The 20,569-nt window shown below is 36.6% G+C and overlaps 1 pseudogene; it reads left to right on the plus strand.

Annotated features, from left to right (window-relative positions):
• The window catches only part of LOC107727335 (ephrin type-A receptor 3-like), a 128,895-nt pseudogene that overhangs the window by 48,850 nt on the left and 59,476 nt on the right, over positions 1–20,569 (plus strand).

A 20,569-nucleotide genomic window follows, 5' to 3' on the forward strand; every position in this document is an offset into this window, starting at 1 on the left:
GACCGATCACCGGTCCGGGCCGATCATGAGGGAATTCGTCCGATTCCGATCCCTGGCCGATCGATCGGTGCATCTCTACTCTATATCTATGTATAGAGGCCAATATTTGCTTTGAAGAACCAGCTCCTGCTAAATATTATTGTGGTAAGCCTATTAGATGTGCTTAGTGCAAAGAGCATTCACAGTGGTTTTCATTTTTGAAGCTGTATTTACGTATGTGTGAATCCTTGAATGACCTGGTATTGGAAGGCTAGCTAAATGAATTTGATTCCACCTGGTAACAACGCTCCTTAGGCGGGAAGCCTGGACACTGTATATTCTCCTTTATATTAATATCTCTCTTTGTAAGTGAGTAGGATTCTCAGAAGGCTCACTAATGCCCACTAATACAGTCCCATTGGCTCACTTGGATGGGTTTGAAGGGTTCTTGACATTTGAATCAAGGAGAGACAGGTGTTTTTAGGCTTGACTTCTAGATCATTCTATAGTTCCTAGCATTTGATGATATGGCTAGACGGTTTGACAGTAAGTATGGTAGACATATCAGTCGGCAAGACTGCTTTACATCTTTTGCGTGTGATTTAAACTCTTATGATGTGGTTTCTGTAGTTAATTAGACAAAAATAGTCACAAACTAATGAATCAGTGTTATCTAAATCAGTTAATGAATGAACATCCGACTGGAAAATTCTGGAGATATCTGATTTGTTCTTTACTTCCTGTACTTGAATATACGGATAGAAAACACTGCCTTTTCATCTGTCCTTCAATATCAGACACTGCTGAATAGTCAAACCTAACCTGTTGTGCAATATAGTTACAGGACTCAAACAGGCTAGACATGCAAGCAAAGGCATATTTTTTTTTTCTGGAGTCGGTGAGCTGAGCTCATAAAGAAGCCCGTCTGGAAAGCTCCATGTCAATAGAAATCAGTCCAGGACAATAGAAAGCAGCGGGTTTTCATTTTTGAAGGTGTATTTATCACGGAGGGCGAAACCCGGATATTACTGCGCTTATCAACGAGGAAGAGCTCATCAGGGTTCATTTGTACTCTCAAAGAAACGGACACTAAAATCCCTATCAGCCAGACAGAACGGAGCGAGCTTTTCCTATTAATTCTGACAGAGGGAGCATATGCTTCATCTGAATCAGTATGCAGTTTTCAATCTGAAATCCATAACCTCCCATCTGAAGATGAAAGGAACAATGGCCCGCGGACAATCTGCCAGCTTTCTCGCAGGAGTTTGGCGGTGTGTGAATTAATGAATAGGGATGAGATATTGTGTCAGGTCAGGCCTGTTATCAGTGTTTGATAGTGTTTTCTCTCACACAATGTGTGCATGCGTGTGTTTCTGTGTGCTTGTCGGCAAGAGGAAGCTTCACTTGCCATGTGGGCCGGGGGGTCAGATGAACAGAGCCAGGATGTAATTTGCCGAAACCTAATACCTGCTAATGACAGCAGGCAAAAATGTATTTTACTCTGGATCTTGTGATTTCAGTTATATCGACTTTCCTAACAGAATGAAAATAAAAAAGTGATGTATTTAGTTAAGTATTTATTATTATAAATAATAATTTATACTATACATATTATTATGATTACTTATTAATGTTGTCATTTTAATTATTACATTATTTTAATTATTAATCATCATTAAGGGATAGTTCATCCAAAGTAGAGGGATAGTTCATCTAAATATGAAAAAAAAATATATATATATATCCTTGTTGTTCCAAACTCTTATGACTTTTTCTTAATTTAGCCCACGTGACATGTTCTTTTTTATAACAAGTCTTTTGAAGCCACATAATATTGTGTAACGGACAGAAAGCATTTATTTATTATTAGTATTATGATTATTTATTATTATTTGAAATAGATTGGGCCTCATTTACGAAGCGAACGTATGACAGAAAATTGGGCGTACGGTCGTAAAACTTGGAATCGTGAGCTGTGGCTACGATCAAATCTCACGTCTGGTCTCAGCTCGTGTACGCAAGTTATTGAGTTACCTGAACTTGCGCGCAGCATAGTAAATATGGTGGAGAATTGTAGAATGACAGCATTTTGTTCATTTTTATTTTCCTGACCATCAAACAAAGCTCATTAGTCGATCGTTAACCAGTAAGATTAGAATGTCTTTTTTTGGTTTTACACAGGGCTTTAGCTTTATATGCGCGAATAGCAGCGTAGCCTAAACAAGACCATGGAGATTCAATTGTCGCTAAAACTATATTTTATTAAACCAAATGAAATCCAAATTTCTATGAAATCCTTTTTTTAAAGCAAAAGTAAAGTGCAACATAAGGAGAAAAATATAAATGTGCAGTATTTCTGAAAAAAGAAAAAAGAAAAAAAAAATTTTTTTTAAAAAATAAAATCAATTAATTGAAGATGCATTTGATTATTAAAATTTAATGGAACCATTAAAATCGAAGAATTTGAAAGAAGAATTTGGTAAAGATAAAACTGTAAAACTCAATTAATTAGACAGGCTTTTTGATTAATACAATTTAATTTAACCATTAAAACCGAGTATAGAAAAATGAAAATGAAAAAAAAAACTGAATTTGGAAATTAAACAGATTTTATAGGGCCCTATAATTATAATAAATTTTTTTGTGATAGATGTAAGATGAAAAATAGATGTAAGTGAACAATAGCCTTTAAAATTACTTAAAATACATTATTTACCAGTATTTTAATATACATATAAATTACTTAAATTAATGTAGCCTAATTGTTTGCAATTACAAGGTTAACGGGTGTTTTTGGAGTAAGATCAGTTTCTCTTTCATGAGATTACCTCCTCTTTTTGGCCGGGTTTCGTTTCTCCATGTCGTAAACTCTAGGGGTGAGGCTTCTAAACCAAGGTGTTTTTAGGGGAGTGATATTCAAATGACAATTGTTTTCTGCTGCCACATTTATCAATGTACGATCATTCGTACGATGAGATTGGCGGCATACGAATGTTTCATGAATCACACGTGAACTCTGTCGTAAGTTGATTTGTGCGCACGGCTCTGCGCACGTTTCTAAGTTAGATTGATAAATGAGGCCCATTGTGTGTATACATAAACATATATATACATATATACACACACACACACACACACACACACACATATATATATATATATATATGTGTACAAAATATAACTACACATTTAAGTATAAATATGTATTTGATATATATTTCCCATAGATTAACTTTGACAATAATAGTCTTTGTGGATATAAATTGAACCATTATTGTTTTGTTATATATAGTTCAGCTTAGTTTAGTTTGCTTTTGCCCTAGACACTACACTTGCCATTCAATTTTTCTGGAATACTAAAAGTACTACACACTGTTTGGGACATTGAATGCTACTTTAAAACATTTGATCAGACCAAATGGATGAGTTTCTCCTGGTTCCCGCTGAGCAGAGAATAAAATTAGGCTAGTTCATAGGAGTTCAGAAACGCATCTTAGTTTGACTCTGGTCTCCCAGTGAGAGATGTGAGGTTTGGAGAGCACGGGGTTGTTTGTATTTCTTCATGTCAGATATTTCACGCACAGAAGAGCTCAGAAGGAGGTTTTGGGGTGGGGTGGTTGCAGAAAGCTGGGCCGCAGTTTTATAGACCTTTATTTAACTGCTGCTCAGTTTATCCTGTAAATGGCACAGAGCGGGACGTAGTCTTGGCGTTCCTCCATCTGAGAAAAAGTACATGGACAGAAACTTCTAATGCCTACAAAAACTAACCTGGCACTAGGGATGTGCAAAACTACATTCATCTGTCTATGCGTGTATATGGCTGTAGCTGCTGTCTAACGGCTAAAACGCAGTTTGCTGTTAACATTCTTATTTTAAAGCACAGGCATGCAAATCTACAGAAGACTACATTTTGTGTCTGATTTGCATTTTGCACTAGTTGCCGAAGACTGAGTGTCACAACATATTATGTGCATGTTTACTTTGGTAAGAAAGCATAGAGTGGGGAGATAGATGTAAATGTAAATGTAGAGAGAGAAAGAGAGCGGTCTCCAGACAGCAGGCGCAGGGCTGTAGCACCTGCCGCAGCAACGTGAGTCCTAGCCTGCAGCGTTAAATATTTACTGCTCATCCTCACACGACAACACAGATCACACAGCGAGCTCCCATCACTCTCTCAGCATCCCTCACTCCTGAATCAGCCCTATACTCGCTTAATAATAATAATAATAAACACTGATATAACAACAACGACAATAATAATAATACTAATAATTTTCTCCTCCTCCACCTTCTTCATATTAATTCCAGCAATAAGAATAAGGTGTTTTTATATTACAGTAGGTTACTGAGATTTAGTGGATGTATTTCGTATTTTGTTGTTTGTTTGTTGAATTTCAGGAAATATATTAGGTTTTGCTTGTGTTAAGGTAGGTGAACTTTTTGAAGAGCCTGAGGAAAATTACGTGAGGTGAAATTTTGGAAGCAATTTTCATTGTCAGTGCACAAAAATGTGTGCCGTTGCTCCTGTTTTACATGGAGTTGAAATGCTTAGGACGTTACATAGCAGAACCAGCACATGCTGCTGTCCAGCACACAAACTCGTTATTCCTCGTCCTCTCTCTCATTTCTTTAGGCTCCGTTCCTGAACACATGCTGCGTCCAGCTATACTCACATAAGCAGAAATGCAGCTGGGATCGATTTAGGTTTTGTTGTGTTGTTTGGGTGATTATAGTGTCTGTAGGCATGCATGAATTATCATTCCTTTTCTCTAGTAAGCTGTTTTCTTCACCTTGCCGTTTTTCTGTTTCTAATCACTGTGCTCTTGGTTTGTCACTCTCTTTACACTTTCTAGTGTAAGGCAAACAGCAAAAAACAAGACGTTATGATTCCTCTCCAACACTGTTGTAGCTAAAGGCCTGTTCACAGAGCGTGAACTGCTGCTTGCTACTACAAGCCTTTCAACTGAAATGATTCACATTTTTTTTCTTTGCTTGATAATCAACTTCAACTATGTTAGTTGTATATTGCATCAAACCTATTTATTTATTTATTGTTTGTAACATTACAATAATACAAAAATAATTATTAGATTTTATATTTTTGGACTATTAAGATTCATTTGCATTGTGACTTTTTCCCCCCATGGGAGTTAAACACATTTTCCTCTCAAATTATCATAAATGCTTATTTTTAAAAATGCTTATTTTTAATAATCATTTCAATTATTTAATAATAATAATAATAATAACAAAGGAGTCTAATAATGATAGTGGGATGATAATAGTATACTTTGTTAATAATTATAATATAATTAATCCCTGACTTCCTGTCTATCTATCCGTATAAATATCTGAAGGCATGTCTTTTTTCTAGATTTATCTGTTTGACTGACTGAAGACTGGACAGCAGGGTCACTTTTTTGTATTCGTGAAACTGTTTTAGACTATCAGAATTTTATAACAATACACGCACACACACACACACACACACACACACACACACACACTCACTCACACACACGATTAGCATTGTAGATGTGCATGTTTAGACACTGTCCCATGTACAATACTTTTCAATGACCCTGTTGTGTGGTAGTACACTAAAACATTTAAATAATTTAAATAATAATAAAAACAGTTTTAAATAACCAAAAATATTTAACATGAACCTGAATACATTAAGTAGATATTGTTCTGTGTCACATAGAAATGTCTCATATTTAACCCTCAAAAATAAAAGAAAAGAAAAAGAAAATAAAAATATATTTTTGGACATTTTGGCATTGTGACATTACTTTCAGGGCAGCTAAAAAAAAAATATTACAAATTACCATTACAAATTATCATTATTTTTAACATTATTGTTATAATTATTATCCAGCAATGGGAATAAGATTTTTTCCAAATTACAATAGGTTACTGAGAATTAATGGACGGGTTAATTTGTTAACTATTTAAAAAAAACAAAATAACAACAATAATAATAATGCCCCCATTGCTGAAGATCTTAATCTTAAGATCTTGTGATTTTGGGATGAAATGTGACATTTCTTCACATATACTAACATATAATAATTCTATAATAAGCAAATGATTCAGCAAAATCAGTGAAACTAGAATGAACTATGAATTGAAACTAGAATGACTCATGAAAAATATCATGTTTCTAAATACACATGTTCTACAACAATTTGTACCTTTGTGCAACAAGTCAAAGCAGCAATGCCTCATCCCACACAGTGCTGCTGTCCCAGTGATTGATGGGAAATGAAGTGTTGTGGTGGAATGGCCTAAATCAGCGAGCCAGGAGAAACATGCTGTTCCCCTTCACTGATCTAAATAATTGGAACGGGTTTACTCAGTTTTGGAAAGGAGCTCTGCTAACATGGGGCAATGCGGGCTGACTAGGTTTTTTAATTAATTAATTTATCTTTTAAATCTGGCCTGTGCATCCAGTATCCTTGTGTGCGTGTTTGTTTGTTCATGTGTGAGAGTGTGAAGACTTGTGCATGTTTTGTCCATTACAAGAAGGGGTGTCACAAAGCTTGACCCGGGACGTCTGGGATATTTCCATTCACCCCCTTGATCACAGACGCTCAGTTTGGACGTCTATTGATAATCTCTATAGAAAAATATTTAAATTTTTAGTATGACAACATATATGCCGATTTATAGATTTATATATGTGTTTGTAATATATCATTATACATATTTTATAGTACTATTTTTGTAAAATTATAACCTTTTTTTTTAAGAATGTATTATTATTTTTTATATAAAAACTGCTAGATTGTGGTGTGTTTTTGCAAACTATCAAAGTAACATTATCTAAAGTTAACTATCTACTTACCAAATGTTAGTTAAAATGAGATGAATAGCATAAACTACTTCCATACATGCTGTAAAAGTGTGCGGTCACTTCTCTCCTTTGCTACAACCGTTTTAGATCTTCATTTTTTTGCACCTCAAGTCTTAGCTGTTATTTTTCCCTTTAATCTTTCTTTTACCAGCAATCTTTCCATTGACAGAGATAATTATTCAGTGACCCGTTTAGCTCAGAAAACAGCAGCCGACGAGATAAATGCATTTTGTTGAGGCAACTCCCGGGTGAATAGCTGCCCCGTGCATGGTTGTGGGCCGGCTGTAGCTATTACAGAGAAAAGTCCTTAGTTCAGCTCATCTGGAGCTCTGCTCGGCCTGGAATAGCGACATGTTGATTTTCTATTGATGCACTGCAGCGCTCAGGCTTAGCATGAAGAGGAGAGAGAAGAGTTTAAAGATGATTTTCATGAGTCTGTCCTCTCTTGGATGACACAAAATCAAAATCGCAGAGCGGCCCGGCCCGGCCCGGCCCACTGCCCATCAGGTGAATGAAAATGGTGAGAGAGAAAGAATCTCTTGTGTATCGCAGAGCGGCCCGGCCCGGCCCACTGCCCATCAGGTGAATGAAAATGGTGAGAGAGAAAGAATCTCTTGTGTTTTTGTGAGGCCGTCAGCAGAGTTTCATGTTGTAAGTATACTGTTTAGTGTATTTTAGTGCTATTTTACTATTAGCAGTACCTCACTGTGTGTTTTTTGTGGGATTCACATTGACACACACACACACACACACACTCACACATGCTCAATGTACATTCACATAACTTTATTTAAAAACAATAAGGATATGAGAAGCCCCTGATGAACAAAGTAATATAAGCAGAATAATAGAACAAAAAAGACAAATAACTGATGTATTATAAATCATATTTGGGAGCATTTAGCTAAATAATCATAATTTTCATAATGCCTAACAGTCAGGGGTATGATCATGTGTGTATCTAAAGTGTTTTTTTTAAAGGAATTATTAATATGTGTTTATTTATTTCATTACATTTATAATATTTTATATAAAAAAATATAAATATTTATTCAAACTATTTACCATTTTAAAAAACTAGTATTATATATATATATATAAATAAAAGTTATATTTATGAGATGACCCTGACACACATAAAAAAGCAATAAAAAGCAGGATAACAAAAAAAATACACAGACACAAAGCTAATGTATTAGAAGTCATACTTGTGAGCATTTAACTAATTAAATTATTATTAATTTTCATAATGCCTTATGAAAACTTACCGGGATATTATGTGTGTATATATGTGTGTGTGTGTGTCTATAAGGTGTGGTTATTTTTTTAAATAAGTTTTTTTTTTACATTTATTTATTTATTTAGTTATTTATTTATTTAATTATTTATTTATTCATTATTTATTTAGTTTAATATTAATCATATTTGTTATTTATCTATCTGTTTGTTTATTTGTTTTAAAATAATATAAATAAATAATAAAAAATAATGATTTATCAAATTTATATTTATATTTGAAGTTATATTTATATTTAGACTGCGTGTGTGTGCCCCCCTCATCGGAGGTTAGATGAGTCATGGTGTCTGAGCTGTCCCCTTCACAGCTGATTGGCAGCCTGCCGTCTGTCTCTCTCCCTCTGAGAGAAGCCGAAGGACCGAGGAAGAGAGGGAGAGGAGGAGCGGCGCGGGGATTTGGTTTGCTTCAGTGCTTATTAGGATTTAGCCCTGATTTGGGCTCTTACGGGGAAAGAAGGCACTCAGGTTGCATTTAGCCAAGCTGTGAATGTCTCCATTTGGCCTCCAGAGCTTTAGCTCAGTGCTTGCTAAGCGGGCAAAACATTTCAGGTCACAGTTTTCTTTTATGTAACCCCTGAGGACAGCTTATAACCCTGGTGAGGTAACAGCTGTAGACAATATACAGCTCAGAAGTTTCCAGAAGGATAAGAGCTGGTTAGAGGCAGAGTGATTTTAGAAATTAATTGAGAGCGTGACTAGGGATGCATGCTGTTAAATGAATGAGGAAGAGTTCGTACCCAACCTGGAACCATTACCCAACCGGGAATCCTTTAATCTGAAAAGTAGAAGAAATACTTGCTAAAACCCTGTCCTATGCAGTCCTGACAGCTTATTTTATTTTATTATTTTATTTTGTGATTTATTATGTGATTAAATATCTTCATGGTTAGAGAGAAGTTTTATCATTTTGCTACAGGTTCAGAGATGGGGTTAATGTATTAAAGAAGATTTATCTATAGATGTAGTAGTTTCGGTTCTGTTTCAGCTTTCTCTCAGTTAAGAACGACAGCAGGCGGGCAGTTTGGCAGACGTGTCCATATCTCGCTGGCCTCCAGGACATGAGCAGACAAGCCCTGAACATTTCATCAACTCATAAGGACTTTTTGATATCATGCTCTCAGTCACTGACTCTCACTCTCTTCTTGTATTCTTTCTCTCTGTCCCTTTTAGATGATATATGTGTTTTACAATGCCTTAAAACGTTCAATCAGAATTCAGAAGCATAACCATCTGTTTTACAAATCCCTATTAAAGGGCCAGTTCACCCAAAAATGAAAATGTTGTCATTTACTCGCTTTTGTGCCACACCTGTATGACTTTCCTTCTTCTGTGGAACCCCATTGGCTTTCCTTGTATGAAATCAAAACAGAGACATTTTACAAAGTATCTTATTTTGTGTGTACATGATCACATATGTTTCTTCTTTGCGTGAATTTTCTCATTAATACACTAAAGTACAAAATCTGTCACTGGGACGGTACCCTTTCAGAAGGTAGGCATACTAGTATGTGCCATTTAGGCACTAGTATGTACACTTTAGGTATGAATATGTACTTTTTAGGAGTTAATGAGGTATAAAGATGTCCCTTCTGAACCTGATATGTATCTGAATTCTGATTGGATAAAGGCTTTAAAAATAATTCATGTTGGCGCATTTCCTGAATTTGGTTTTTGGTTTGACAGCTTTTGAATGTTGCTTTCAGTTTCTGAGAAAAATGTCATCTTTCAATGGCCTAATATGTAGCACCCTAAAAGCCAAGGTTTGTGAACTGCTAATTGTGTTTGTTCTAGGTTATTAGATTCTATGTTCCTGCACAGGAAGTGTAGCTAATTATGTCGTCGTTACAGTGGTCCACCGCATGCACGGCATTGTTCTGAAACGTTAACGACACATCTGTCATAGGCATCAAAATCCGAGAGGAAAACAAAGAGCTTGGGTTTTACATCTCACTCCCCTACGTCACCCTCATTCCTACAGAGATATCCGTCTGCTCCTTTGTCTGCCAGATACACTCTACACTCTCATGACAAATGAGGCCTGTCATTGTTTAGAGCCCTTCAGGAACAGCTCCTTATGTCAATGTCCAACTCTAATACGTTCGGGGAATGGTTTTATGAAATCATAAACAGTAAATGGAGATACAGGTAGAGGCCCTGCAGTGAAGGCAACTGCCAGCGAGTGACAAAAAGAGTTCCTGGAAATCTAACACAAGGCATTGAAATTGAATCTCTTTATCTCGCCGACGTTTATTAGAGGCAGGAACAGTCGTCTGCCGTGTTTTTCATATCCTGAGATTTGAATGTGATTTGCACCCAGCCTGGCTGATACAGTCCAGTTGTTTCTTCTTAAATAACATTAGCACCTGTGTCGCATTGCCTTGTGAAAGATATCAGTAAATAAGCCGTCATTTCATCAGAGCTCCGAGGTTAGGTGCTAAAGTGCATTTCGCGCCCCGATCAGATAGTTGTAATGGCCTGACCCATGCGTCCTCTGCATATGAGATTGCAAAATGTGGAGGAAGTGGTTGTGTTTATGTGCTGGATGTCGTCGACCCCTACGGTGGCTCCTCAGGCTTTAAGACAAGTCAAATCCCATTATCTTCCACCCTGTGTCTATTGATGCTTTCCATATTGAAGTTCAATAGAGAGGTCGTGCGTAATCCCATAGAAACATTCTGCTTAAGGGAGGGGATTATTCAATGAGAGAGTTATCTTAAAATGACATTGCCCTGTCGACCACAGGGGCCATTCACGTCTTTCTCTAGGCTGTGGGGAGATGTTCAGAGTAGCATATTAGCTTTTTTTAATAATTAGTATGCAGTGTGTATGCTATGCGCAGTTTAAAAATGCACGTAATAGACGGATGACCTACAACATTTGCCAGACTTTGCAATATACAGCCAAAGCACACTATGTGAGATTCTGTATCCCACAATGCAGTGCTGTCAAAATTCCAGTGTGATTAATGAATCTGAAGTAATATCAGTGTGATTTTTAACATGGTCTTTAACATTGTGTTATCTTGCCTTATTGTGAACTTCCAATACTTAATTTTAGCTGAAAATTAGATTACTTTTGGACTGAATTAATTGGACGCCACTCAAATTAAATTTAAGGGTTCCCACAGTTATGCAAGACCTGCAGATATTTATATTCCAATATTATTCCAATATCAAAATTGTAATATAGCATACACACACATACACATTTGTTTTTTTTGTTTTTTGTTTGTTTGTTTTTTCAATTATTATGCAACTAAGTCTCTACAAAATGATGTTTTTAAAATCCTTATTCAGTAATCATGAACAACTGGAAGGGTAATTTAATGTTCTAAATTAATTGTTTATTGTCCAGTGTGACAGTATAGCATATACTATTTGAAAAGTTTAGCACTGTGTAATATTTTACTGTTTAAAAAATAGTAAACAGTATACAGTGCATTATGCAGTATGCTAACTCATACTCTGTAAATTAGTGTTTTTTTATTATTTTAATACTATACTTTATTCAATATTATAATATGTAAGGCAAGGCAAGTTTATTTATATAGCACATTTCGGACACAATGGTAATTCAAAATGCTTTACATAAAAGAAAGTAAAATAATCATAAAAAATAATCACAAAAATAAAACAAGGAATTTAAAAACTTTGAAAATGATTTAAAAATTGATTTAAAATGAATTTAAGAAAATTATTATACATAAAATATAACTGGTAGCCAGTGTAAGGACCTAAGGACTGCATAATGCACTACATTATATATAATTATACTGTATAGCATGTATTATACTGAAAACTGAAAATGTAAAAAAAATAAATATATATATATATGAATACATACTATAGTAATAAATACTAGTAAATAAATATATTTATTAATTTTATTTTATTTTTATTATACATTTTCAGTTTTCATTGTCATTTTGTTTTATGCATTTTATTTGTTTATGTATATTTTTATATTTATATTTCTATATATTATATTAGCTTTGTTTTGAATAACGAGCATGATTTTTAATCATTTTAGTTGACTATAAATAACAAACATGCCTGTTACTCTGCAAACTGGTAAATAGAGACAAAATAGTGTCAAAGATATCACAAGTACAGCAGATTTACGATGTGACTTTTCGATTACATTGAATTTGTCATTTCCAGTGTGGGTGTGTTTAGAGGAAGGCTTATCTTAAGACCTATCTAGAGTGTCGTCTTCCATTTTCTTTCCCTGTGAGTTTGTGGGCAATCAGATGGACCCTCACCCTCCACCATGAGTGTGATTGGCACATCCTGATCTTCCATGTCCAGATATCATATGATGCAGTAACACCAGCTCTTAGAGCTCCGTCTGTGAGTCTCCACACAGCCTTATCACACACAGACCAGGACGCAACTCACTGCTGGTGATTACCTACCTTTTGTGTGTGTGTGCTCCAGTAATGATGTCATCCTCCAGGATGTAATTCACAGTTATCTATTAGTGTGTGATTTCTATTTCTCTGCCTGAGGTAGCGAGAGACACCAAGACACCTCCGCTAGTATATTCCCTCTCACACACACACTTGTTTAGCCCGGGGACTAGGTATTGCTCTCTCAGGATGTGATTGTATTTCATATGAATTTCACACTTGTTGGGGAAAAAACCCAGCATATCCTAGACTGTTGTGGAAAGAGTTTGATTGACACATCCATATTCTACAGCGGGTTTAGGCCCATTTGCTCAACTAGCCGTCAGATTGCTGTAGCTTTTTTTTCCCATGTTCCTTTCATCAGCAATTCACTGGCTTTTGAAAAACAGTAAATTAGCAGCTAAGTCTGTAATAGTGTACATGTCATACATTGTTAATCTCACGTAAACTTAGCGATTAACAAAAAAATTGGGGAATGCAAATGCCAAATAAATTGTCAAAGACATGCCTGTGCTTGTCCTCGGCATGCAAATAACATTGTCCTTATTGATGCTGATGCAAGGTAGCTTTTGCGAACGGCATTATTGAGGAGGTGTGGGCCGTGCTCAGCACCAGAGCACTGTTTACTTACTGTCATTGCTTTAAAAAGACAGGCACCGACTGATGCATTATGTATGAGCACGACGACGGCTGTGGGGTTGGTAATTTTCTGTCTTGTGAATTTGTTCTCTAGCCGAACAAAGGCCATTAATTGAAAAATGCACACCTCTGCTTTGACGTCTGATTGGATAAAGAGGGATGTTGTTGAAACCCGTTCTGCCTGTTTACTGCTGTGATAGCCAATTAGCACGGGGAAAATTTGTTTAGATTATAATCAGTGATACATCGATGCGATGTGACAGCGTTGCAGTCGGCTAACCCAAACGGGTCATACTTCATCAGTGGCGTACGTTCGGTTGTCGGGTCCCGTTTGACTTCTTTATAAGAGAAGGAGGAAGTGAATCAGGATATGTAGATGAAAAGTGAACTCATAAATGAAGAATTATTCCTTTTGGAATTGATTACTCACTTGACCGTTGACTATGATATCAGTACTGCTGAGATCAGACGTTTCATGTGCATTAAGTGGATGCATAAACTTAACATAAATCACAAATTTTCAAGCTCTTGTATTTTCTCTCTCGTTTTTCCTTTTTTTTTTCCTCAAGCATTATTATAACACAGCACACAATTAGCGAACATTATTAAACACTTTCGCCATAAAATATTTGAGTAATGCTGTAATCAAATTCCACGGATGACCGCTTCTCTGTAAATTAAAATGACGATTAAGTTTGTCTCATAAACAATGTTGTCTTGTGAGTGGATCGTTTCAGCTCTCGCCTCCCTGAAGCGTTGTGTTTTCCCTTTTCTTATGTTCAGGAATCATATCTAAAAGCTATTGATTGCCATAAACAAAGAGCTGGAGTCAGATGGGTATGAATTTTTAATGGGGCAAACCTCCTGGAGATATCCGAGATGTAGATTTCTGGAGCGTTTGCTTCCCCTTGTCTTTTGATTTACTATCGGCGTGAGAGCGCATGCTGTTGGGAGGAGTGGACGCAGTGCTTTACTTTTCCTCAGACGTATTGCTGCACTTGGATACTGAAGTATTGAAAAATCTTTCTGTTGTGATGTATGAAGTTTGGGCTGCCTTATACAAGAGGCATAGATGTAGATTTGGGGGTCCCAAGTGTACTACCTTCATTCTATGGATGTTTGTAAGGTAGTGAGTTGTCCATAATCATGCATCTAATGCATGCATCTCAAGTCATTAAAGGTTTAATACAAGTATGTCCAAACTGTAACTTATTTCACTGGTAATGCTCTGGGAAACGTTTAATTGTGCCTCATCATTAGTGTTTGGCTCCAGTAGATTCAGGCAGTGCTTCTGGTTTCTTTCTGTTATCACAATGTGGATGTCTGTTTGGGTCTTTCTCAACATCTACCCACTACTGGACACACACACACACACACACACACACACACACTTTCTCTTTCTTACACTTCCAAACAGAACACAGTTGCACAAAAAAAAAAACTCAAAAGCTATCTTTACTGAAGTCCAAACATATATTACAATTCAATCCTAAAGGCATGTTCTCAAAAATGAATTTTAAGCAGCTTGCTAAAACCCTCATGGGCAGTTAAATTTTATTTATTTTTATAATCTTTAAGCTAAAATAAAATAATATTTACAAATGAACACGCATAAAGACTCACTATTTCAATTCATTTTTCAAAGTTTATTTGTATAGCGCTTCTCACAACACATATTATTTCAAAGCAGCTTTACAGAAAATGTTTGTTTCAATTTTACAGTTCGGATGTATTCTGTTTTTAGCCAGAGATGAGTACAGTATGTCAGAGTAATGTCCATATTGCAGTAATAGGTAGCTATAATATAATACATGTTATGTGGTTAGTTAATGTCATGTATTCAGTTAAGCAGATACAACAAACATTATTGTGCTCATAATGATTACAATATAAGAATAATGATTGACAGTTTTGTATGTTGATCCAAAGTTGGCATCCCCTGAGGTCTTTGCAAGTGTCGGCGTCGTCTGAAATCTTCACAAAGGCTGGATCCATACTGGAGCTGGTGCAATCTGTAGTTAATCTGAAGAAAATCAGGAAAGCAAAATGAGAATAATTAGCTGCTGTTCATAGCATTTCAGACAAAAGATGATCACGTGTATTTAGTTCTATTTCATAAGATATAATAATACACGTTAATGAGAGCTGTATGAATGCTTGGCTAAAGAGATGTGTCTTTAATTTAGATTTAAACAGGGAGGGTTGACAAGTATTGGATAACTATCCAGCCATCCTGACCCTTCACTTTTCCTGACATGAAAATTATACTGTTGGGAAAAATGTTGCTCAAATAGTACTTATGTCTTTAATTCTGTCAAACACTGCTTTTCAAATAAACATCAAACTTCCCTGAGCCTTATGACTCCAATAGGAGCAATTTCCAGTGCTTCACTCTCACTTTAAATTATTTGCATTGAATATAATTTGGGTTTGGCACAATGAACAAATTATGGCTATTCAATCTTCGACCCAGCTGTATTATTTTCACTGGTTGAGTTCATCACGTACTGCTGAAACGGTTGTGGTAAAGCTGAGTCTTTGAAACTCATCTAAACAGATGCTGGAGGTCATAGACTTCTTCTCTCAGAAACACTTTGAAAGACTTTCAAAGATTGTTACGCAAAAGGGAATTTCCTGTGGCCGTAAGGGCCTATGTGTGTTTGCTCCAGATTGTGTGTGTGTTTTTGGTGTGTGTTTGTGTGTGGTCAGGCTGCCTGGGAGTTCTGATATACCGCTGTGGATCAGTGCCAGGAAGGAATAGCCAGGCAACCCTCATCAGCAGGCCAAAACTCTCCAGTGCAGCGGCACGGTGCCCAGCCTTCACCCCAGACGCTCCGCTTCTGATTAGGCTTTCTAAGAGCAGAGCCCTACTCATCTCTTTTTCTATCTCTCTCTCCTTCTCTTTCCAACCGCTACAACCCAACAAAAGTCCCACATGCTCTTGAACCTAATTTGAATTTATTTGTTTGCTTATGGCTATTTAGGAGGCCGTGGAATGTATCCCAATTGACTGACTTTTCATTTGAATCAGGACAATGAAATGGGATGGTGTGGTGTAGTGGTTAAGGCTCATGGGGTGGTAATTGGAAGGTTGCTGATTCGATCCCTCCATTGGCGTCCAAAGGAACAAATATGTTTTTGTGGCTCAGCAGGTAAAGCATGGCTCTATCAATGCTATGGCTTGATAGCGCCTCACTATCAGGTGAGGTTTTCCCACCAGTGCATTTTATCAATGAGCATGTTCAGTGACAAGTATTGATCCAAGTTATTGAGACAGAAGGCATGTGTTCCTCCAGGGAGAATGGAGCTGTTGAAGCCATAGCCTAGCTGTTAGCACCAATGCTGGGAAACCACTTTTGCTGGTGTTTAATAAGTAACTTTGCAAGTATACCATAACCATAACCTAAGTCTACTAATACTCTAATGAGAGTTATTTGACATGAATTTACAAATTTACTTCTAGTTAACATAATGTCTATAGTGGATTTTATCATCTAAATAAAGTGTAACCCATTTTTTTTTCTTTTTCAATAATCCATTTGACAATATATAAGAACAATTTGTCGCTACTTTACTAGTTTGTAGTTTAACTATAGTTTAAAGTATGATACTACTAGCAGTCAAGCTAAACTTATAATAAGTAGTTAGCTACATTACTACTTTTGCTAATAAAATGTAGCTAAATGCATTGACGTTTATTTGGGCACTATATATTTGGCATAATAATAGTATGGAAGAAAAATAAACTAGTTATTCCTTTGAATTAAGTAACCGGTTTCACTCGAATATATGCCACAATACAGGAGAAAAGACTAGGACTGTCAAACAATAAATCACAATTAATTGCATCTAAAATAAATGTCTGTGTTTACATAATATATATGTGTGAACTTGTATATTTATTATGTATGTGTGTGTGTGTGTGTGTATATATATATATACATACATACACACACACACACACATGCATATATTTAAGAAAAATTATATAAAATTGTATATAAAATATTTATATTTATATATAATATAAATTATATATAAATGTAAATATATACATATAAATATTTGTTAAATATGTACATGTATGTGTGTGTGTGTTTATATATACATAATAAATATACACAGTACACACTCATATATTATGTAAACATAAACTTTTATTTTGGATGCGATTAATCGTCAGCCCTAATGCCGACTTTAAATAATGTTGTTTCTCAAGTAAATGTATCTTTTTAAAGAAAGGTTATATATTTGTACTGGAAAAACAACACAAATGAAAACTGGCTCCCATGATAAATCAAAGAAGCAATGGAGGCTTATGAAAGTTACACATTGTATTTCTATTCATGTTTTTTAGAGGAAAAGAGAAACGGCAACAAATGATGTGAGAATGTATAGGAACCGAGGTGGAGATTGGATCTTTGCGGTGTAGGGTTAGCATGCCGTTCTCTGCCGGTTGTGGATTTATGGGCGAGCAAGGGAGCTGCAGGTCTTGATTAAATCCGTGACCTTCACCACTCACACAGGCAATCAAGGCGAGGATAAATTCATCATTGCATTGATCCATCAATTGAATTGCGTTTCCGACACTAGCGATGGCTTGACCTCGGCGGCCGGCAGGATTGTCTAATTTGCTCGCAGTGCAGATTGCTAACGCTCTCACCTTAACTGCACTGTGAATTTACGTCTCTACCCCTGAGACGCACCATCACGAACCACCTCCCTCCCACCAACATCCCCTCGATGAGTGCCAAGCAGCAAAGCAATCAAATAAATATGCCCTTTCCAATTCATTAACATTCACACGGCCTCCGAATTTACATACATTAGAATATGCAGAAGCCCTGTGTGGTGTTTTTTTATAGGCGCCTTGAGCTAGAGTGAGGCTAACACCATGCTAAAGTCGTACTCGCCACCTTCATCTACTCCTCTACGTGCTCCTTCTCTCAGGCCTGTGTTTGTGAAAACACTTTGCATTTGTAAATGTGTAAAAGGCTGAATTCCTCCTCATGTATTTCACATGGTTCCTCAGAGGGACCAAGAAATTGGGTCATCCATTGGGGCTCTGAGGCAAACAAATGAATGTGAGAGGCAGATGTGGAAAAGATGGGAAAGAGAAAGAGAGATAGAAAAGTGAAATCAAGAAATGGCCGCATTTTGAGGGGAGAGTCAGGTTGCCATTCTCTAGTTTGTAAACATAATCGTGGTGTACTCTGAGGCAGGGAAATGTTGTAATTTGAATCCAGGTCTCAAGGATGTGTTTTGGTTTTGCGAAGTCCTTTAGGGACGCTCTGCTACAATAAACTATTTGTAATTCCTGCACTCAGGCTCGTTTTTCTCCACTGGTTATTTAAGTCCGTGTTGACTGACCCATTTTTACAGAACACGGGATGTTGTAACAGCTCTGAAAAGGGAAAAGGAATGTGTATTTACAGCTGAAGTGTGTGCTTTCTATGCCTCTTTGAAAGAATTCCAAAAATAATGACTGTTTATAAACCGGTTTTTCAAATGCAGTCTACCATTGGTCTGACAAACAGTTAGTCATGACCCAAACTCACCCTAACCTCTTCTGATGGTGACAACTGGTTTTGTGTGGTTGTTCTTGTTGGCAGAGATGTTCATTAATGGCCATTAGGGGTCAATCTGGAAGACCACTTAGATGATCTGGTAGATAATCTTTAAAAACTGGTCTACTTTTGTTGTTTTGTTTTGTATTGTTTCGCTTCATGTTTTGTTTCATGTTGTGTTATTTAATTTGGTTTGTTTCATTTAGCTTTTGTTTCATTTCATTTTGTTTAGTGTTTAGTTTAGTTTTGTTTTTGTTGTGTTATGTTTTCTTTTGTTTAGTTTTTTGTTTTGTGTTGTTTTACTGGAGTTCTCTTTGAAGATGTATGTCTAACATTTCTGTCTTCATGTTTCTGTTTTGCAGCCTGCATGCCAGGCACCTACAAGGCCTCTTCCATGGATGCCTACTGCACCAAGTGTCCTCCTCACAGTTTCTCCCATCAGGAGAAAGCCTCCGAGTGCTCCTGTGAGAAGGGATTTTACAGAGCTGACATGGACCCGCGGTCAATGGCCTGTACCCGTGAGTGATCCAGCACTAAACCAATAAATCTATGTTAGATAGATTATGCATGAATGTTGATGGGCAGAGAGATCCATGGATGGATGAACTGATGGAAAGAGGGGTGAATGGATAGGTGGAGGTAATTAGGAATGCATGAATGTACATTATAAGTGTATGGATAAATTAGATGGATGGATAAACTTTTGAAAATAAGGATAATAGGTGGATGCATGGGTGGATAAAATGATGGTGAGTTAGTTGAATGGATAGTTCTAATTATGCATGGATGGACTGACAGACAATGCATGGAAAAATGAATGGATAGAGGACAGGTTGTTTATAAGAAGAGGCTGGAGGCTGTTTTCCTTATTTATTCTTATAGACTGGCCTCAGTACATTTTCACCTCCATCACTGTCTCATCATCATACATCATGTCAGATTGGACGTTTAACGCTGCGTTTACAAGACTGGTGAGGTCACCTTATGTAGACCAGGATAGTGAGTCATTGCCTATATATGTGTGTTTGTGTGCTGGGGGTTGAAGGGCGGAAGAACGAAAGAGAGAACAGAAAGAAAGGAATGAGAAAGAAAGAACCCAATACGACAGATCCTAATTAAAGGACTCATTCATCTGATAAGGCAAATCATGCGTGCAGCTAAACATATGGATTCACTTAATGACCTTTAGTTGTAGTACATCACGCACACACTTACATACAAACTCACCTCCCACCCCAAACACACACTCTCTCTCTGCTTGCTTAATGTAATGATAAAATAAATTAGGGCAACAGCAGCGAAATGAGACTGTTTATACTGTATATGAAAATCATATGCCAGGAAATAAAAATGATGTGCTAATATGATTACTTAGAAACCAGCTGTAAATCACACATATGCATGTCAACAACATCACGTTCAGTTTATGCGCATGTCTTAACTCTTACACCTCAAATGAGACTATGTTAGGCCTGGGCAATAAAACGGTATCGATATTTATCGGTACACCTTCTTCAATAACGATATAAAAAATGTTCGATATAGTGCACGATATTGGCACGTGCTATAAGTGACACAGACAGCACACGCAAACACGAACATGAGTGCTGTGCCTGCCTGTGATGAAAAGATTGTGAGTAAAGAATGAATATTAGTCGAATTTAAAATAAACATTTGAATTTGAATGCAAAAATAGTACAATCCAATGTTAGATGTGCGTCAGGGAGCGTCATCAGTGGAGCACGAGATGCGGTGATGATGATGTAAGTGACGTTGTAGTTTAATGTTTTGTTAGTCTAGCCCACGAGACGCGCAGTTGCT

This window comes from Sinocyclocheilus rhinocerous, unplaced genomic scaffold (assembly GCF_001515625.1).
Source record: "Sinocyclocheilus rhinocerous isolate Xijiao unplaced genomic scaffold, SAMN03320098_v1.1 scaffold427, whole genome shotgun sequence".
Lineage (NCBI taxonomy): Eukaryota > Metazoa > Chordata > Actinopteri > Cypriniformes > Cyprinidae > Sinocyclocheilus > Sinocyclocheilus rhinocerous.